The sequence below is a fragment of the Schistocerca americana genome, chromosome 3, assembly GCF_021461395.2.
Source record: "Schistocerca americana isolate TAMUIC-IGC-003095 chromosome 3, iqSchAmer2.1, whole genome shotgun sequence".
Classification (NCBI taxonomy): Eukaryota; Metazoa; Arthropoda; class Insecta; order Orthoptera; family Acrididae; genus Schistocerca; species Schistocerca americana.
Window position 1 is genome coordinate 576091043 of NC_060121.1, and position 6168 is coordinate 576097210.

Below are 6168 nucleotides of genomic sequence, written 5' to 3' on the forward strand. Positions count from 1 at the left end.
GTTGGACCGCACGGCTTGTCTTACCCAACTGTTCATTCTTCCTGTCAGTGCTTTCCATATAATCTTTTCTTCGCCGATTATGCAAGCAAGCTCCTTGTTCCCCACCTTGTTACTCCAATTAATTTTTAACGTTCTTTTGTCGCAACACATCTCAAATACGGTACTTCAATTCTCTTCTGTTCAGGTTTTCCCACAGTCCATGTTTCACTACCACACAATGTTGTGCTCCAAACGTACATTCACAGAAATTTCTTCATCAAATTAAGACAAATGTTTGATGCTAGTAGACTTCTCTCGCCCAGAAATGACCCTTCTGCCAGAGTTAATCTTCTTTTTATGTCGTTCCTCCGTCCATCATCCATTATTCTGCTGCCTAGTTTGCTGTATTTCGTCCACTTCATGACCATCAACCCTGATGTTAAGTTCCTCGCTGTTCTCAGTTCTGCTACTTCTCAATACTTCGCCGGCCGGGGTGGCCGAGCTGTTCTAGGCGCTACAGTCTGGAACCGCGCGAACGCTACGGTCGCAGGTTCGAATGCTGCCTCGGGCATGGATGTGTGTGATGTCCTTAGGTTAGTTAGGTTTAAGTAGTTCTGAGTTCTAGGGGACTGATGATCTCAGAAGTTAAGTCCCATAGTGCTCAGAGCCATTTGAACCATTTTTTTCTCAATACTTTCGCCTTTCTTCGATTTACTCTTATTCCATATTCTGTATTAATTTCACTGTCCATTCCATTCAGAAGGTCCTGTAATTCTTCTCCACTTTCACTCAGGATAGCAATGTCATCAGTGAATTTTATCATTGGTATCCTTTCACCTTGAATTTTAATGCCACTCTTGAACCTTTCCTTTATTTTCGTCATTGCTTCTTCGACACACAGATTGAGCAGAAGCGGCGACAGACTGCATCCATGTATTACACTGTTTTTAATCCGAGAACTTTCTTCTTGGTTTTCCAGTCTTATTGCTCCCTCTTGGCTCTTGTACATATTATGTACCCGTTTTCCCCTATAGCTTACCCCACTTTTTCTGAGAATTTTGAACATCTTATGCCATTTGATAATGTCGTACACTCTGGCCAGGTCGACAAATCCTATGAACGTGTCTTGATGTTTCTTTAGTCTTACTTCCATTATCAACGGCAATCTCACATTCAGTTGTAAGTATTGAGTCATACAATACTGAAATTAATTTTTTCCGCCCAAAGCTACTGAATGATATAACTGAAGTTACAATCACCCAAATGTGATTTATGTATAGACAGTACCACAAGACACTCATTATGCGAAAACATTTTCTTGATCCAACATCGAATTTCTCCTTACTCGTACAATCTTTTTCGCATCGTTTCACAGATAATAACTAACGCTGACCTGATCATCGTTTTCCTCTCCTGCCAACTCGGATGTGTCGGTGATCACTGACAATAACAGCATCCTTTTCATCTCCACCATTAGAATCAACTGGACCCTCATTAACTGCATCATAAATAAATGATTGCTCTTGGTACAGTTCAGGCCCATAAGATCCAACTATAACAACATTTTCTCTTAATTACAGAATTAGATATCTCAGCAAAATGCGAACAAAAATGCAATCAAGTAGCAACCTTGACTTGTTCGCCTTGCGGGACGACAGCTAGCAGCCGCTCTAAATTTATGAAATTTATTCGCAACTGAATCTTTCTGACATTAGCTACATTAGGTGTAAAGATATTCCCCGTTCGTGACAAGAAAATTTGTGCCGGACCGGGACTCGAACCCGCATTTCCCACTTATCGTCAGTGGTCGCCTTAACAATTTCGGCTATACGATCAAGCCTCGAGGAGCAAAATGATAATCGTAATGCTAAAGTTTAATACCTTTGTGACCTTGAAACCTTGTGGCTAATCCCACGTATGGTTACGAATGTTGGGGTCGTAGACGGTATGAAGTATGGGAGTTTCTGTCGCTGCTGGAAGGGCGCTCGGATAGCCAAAGTGGTTAAGACTGTGGCGTTGTCTTACGTCTTGCAGTGAGAGGACTGCGCTTCAGATTTCTCAAAGATACGATATTAATTTAACAATCTGTAAATGATGGTTCAAATGGCTCTGAGCACTATGCGACTTAACTTCTGAGGTCGTCAGTCGCCTAGAACTTAGAACTAATTAAACCTAGCTAACCTAAGGACATCACACACATCCATGCCCGAGGCAGGATTCGAACCTGCGACTGTAGCGGTCGCTGGGCTCCAGACTGTAGCGCCTAGAACCGCACGGCCACTCCGGCAAGCTCTGTAAATGATGCAATTCACTATAGCATATCAGTCGTGACATGGCGGCAACCGACATTGGGGGTGGCTGGTTTGTGCTTAAATTACACGCTGCGGTGGAGCATATCAACGTTCATATGATTGTGATGCCCAGATTACCTTATTGCAGGGTCATTTGCGTTACATCCCGCCAATGAGTAGGTTCAGAGAGGTCACTGTTCAGAGACAGTAACCGATTAGACCTTCGTAATTGTCACTATAAAATAGTGTGTACAGAACATAAATGATCGGATTAAATATTTCATAAGGGTTCTGACTCTTAATATAAAAGCAATTAACGAAAGAACACCAATGGTGACCAAACAATCCGCAGCCAACCTCGCCTGTTTTTCCCCTCTATACAAAACACAACGTAAACGGAATAAATGATTAGGAGACAACGTGGTTCCTTGAATCAGTGGAATAAAAGGTGGAGTCGACACTGTACATCTGCTCAGCTTGAATTCCCAAGAACAAGAGACAACTTATCAAGAATATTACGAAAGAAAACTCCTCCTTCACCTTTTTCTCAGTGGCTTTACATTCATCACCTACACAGTTTATGGAAGTATTGATATCTCAAATAGATTCTTTGTTTATGTAGCAATTATTGTCGTCCTTTTCTCATAAATGAAATTGTCTTCTCTTATTATTCATGTGATACAGTCATTAATTAACTGCGGAGAAACTACAGGTAACAGTAAGTATTAAGTAATGCATCGAAGTGACAGATAGCGACAAGTGAGAAATGCGGGTTCGACTCAGGGTCCGGCACAAATTTTCCAATGTCAACCATAAGTAATATCTTCATGCCTAACGTAGCTAGTGTCCTAATGTCAGAAAGATCCTGTAATTGCGATTAAACTTCATAAAATGATTTTTGTACCAGATTTATTTAAGTACACTCTGACGTCATTGTCTTTCTTGTATGGTGGAGAGTATTTTAACCAGACGGATGGCATCATGGCGAGGAGCCCTTGATTCCAGTCATAATTTGAGAGCATCGCCTTGGACACGACTCCAGAAAAGCTTATTTGGTTATTATCGTTTTGTTGACGACACGGTCCTTGTTTGGCCTCCTGCACGTAAAAGCTGGGAGAGTTCTGAGACTACACCAGTAACATCCATGACAAAATTTCGTTCACAATGCAAATAGATAAGAACGGTTCCTGAACTTTCGTTCACGTCATCTTCCACAGAAAAGGAAATGAATGTCTGAGACACAGTGTTTGCCGGAAGCTCAGTCACACAGATCTGCGTCAGCACGCTACCAGCTACCAACACCCATCGCAAAACTCTCTGATCTGAGGATCTTGGTGTATCGAACAGTAGCCGTTTCAGGTATCGAGAGACTGCTGAAGGAACTGAGCTACGTATGGGCAGTATACAAGGAAACTGATTACAGCAACCGATAAATTTCCTAAGCCATTTCACACAAGACACGCAATTAGAAAATCCTCAATGGGGATAGGTAAAAGCTTGCGTATTTGTCTTTCTGTGGCTCAGTAAGAAGAAAGATTATTCGGTTCCTAAAGAGGCGTAAAGTGGATTCAATCTTCTGTCCACCATCAAAACCTCTAGGTTTAGACTTATGAGGACTGTGAAAGACGGTGTAGGCCTCAGAAAGCTAGGAATTCACAAACGACAATGTGAGTGTTACACTTTTATGTCGAAGAGACTGTGAGTACAATTAATAGCGCAGTACGGACCACGGGAGGTGTTTACAAGTACGGAATCCTGAGAGATCACTGGAAGCAGAAACTGTTCTGGAAAACGGACACCTAACAGCATTCCACAGGGCGCCTGTTATTAAACGGATAAATGGTTCGTGGGGCAACGCTACAAAAGAAGAGAAAGATAAATTTTTAACAACAGCCTCAATAGAGATGATGGCATGCACCTAAGCTCAGCTTGGGAGACGAGCACTGGAAGGCTGATGCGAGCGCAGCGGGTGTGTGACAAAAACATTTACCACATATGGTGCTGGAGTGAGCACCATTGACACCACAGACAGCAGCGAAGCTATATAAGGGCGGCAGCAACAATCACACAATAAACACCACTTGAAAACAGCCAAGGAGCAGTCGGCAGAAAACTAGTGGACATTTAACCATGTGATGCGCTGGAAAATTTTATCAAAATTATTTTTATTTTCAGATACTCGTACGTACTGCCATCATGAAATTTAACAATGGTGCTAGTACTTCTCTAAACAGGGAGCCCCAGGAGGAATGGTCAATATTTAGGGATATGACATGGACGATCATTTGAAGCAAAGAACTTCATATAGACATATGTTCTATTCCAAGTGATTTCCGTAGTGGAACGCATTTGACGTACGTTGTTGTTTATTTTCTGTATTATTTAATACATTGTCCGGCACGCATGTACAACAGTTAGTAAACATAACAACATACATTCTACAAATCAGAAATGGATAAATACGTGTTTTTACCACATTCACATCTAAGCACTATCGTATATCATATAAAACTGTTGTGCAGTTCACAATAAATGTTCGAATACCCCTTCGTCAACGTCAATGCATATGTACACTCTTGGAAGAACATATTGTGTTTGTCTCATTGTATCTGTGCGTTCCCTATTGAGTGCAGCAGAGTCCATGATGCGACCATGCGGTTCATCTCGCGTATTAACCTTTCATTTGTACACCTCGGATCTCATCCAAACCCATAAAAGAAAACCTAATGGCGCAAGGTCTGGCGATCTCGTTGGTCACGTAACTGTATTACCACGACCAATTCAGCGATTAGGGTAAGTTCGGGTGAGCTGTTTCCTCACACGTGTGGTAAAACTTGGAAGGGCTCCATCATGCGGGAAGTACATTGGAGTCCGCATGCCTAAAGAACAGTTCTCAAGGTGTTCAACAAACGAATTTTCCGAAAAATGAAAGTAACTCTGTCCCGTCAATCGCTCTTCTAGAATTATTGGACCTATCAACATGTTACTGATCATGCCGTACCAAACTTTGGAAGAAAAATGATGTTGGAAATTGGTTTCCATTGTAGCGTGTGGAGTTTCGTGCGACCATCGATGACTATTACATATTTTGCTGATTCCATTCCGTACAAATGTGACTTTATCAGTGAACAGTATTAATGTCATTTAACCAGTGACAAACTCAAGTCTCAAGTCGTGTGGCATTGTCGCCAATACGAAAAGTGTGGACACGCTGAAAGTGAAACGGGTAAAAGTTTTTGGCGTGTAATATTCGCCATATATGTGTTCATGGGACACTGATACGTGCTGATCCGTGTACTGGTAGTAGGATTACACTGCACCATTCCAACAATGTGTTGCTGTTCTTGTACAGGCTGTTGAACCACAGGTTCAGAAGGAAAATGGGAACGTGGAAGAATACTTGTTTCACCCAGTGTGCTGGAAACTCTGATATACGCTCTACGATCAAGATTTCCATATGTCGGAAAGAGCCGACGGTATTGTTCGACAGTAGGAATACTAGCTTATCAGAAGCTGCAAACATACACCACATCTGGCACCTTAGCCAGCGCGTTTACAAACACAGTTAATCGATGATTCTCTTTGCTACATTCTCAGTCCCTCGCATTACTTCACTCGCAACACTCCGTGAACAAACGCGCGTTCAACGGGATAGTTTAATTGTCAGTGTCAATGAAATTCAACAACAGCCGTGTAACCTAAGCTGTTATTTTATTTTGAAGGCTACCAGTTTCAGCGTTCCACTATTCCATCTTCAGGCCCCATATACACGTCTCCAAATAAACGAAAATGTCATATAGAGCCATAAAGCTCTGGATGTCGTGAATTCATTCGTTACACTAGTGCTTCATTCGAAGACTTGATAGAGTTGATATCAAAAAATTTATTGAATTTATGT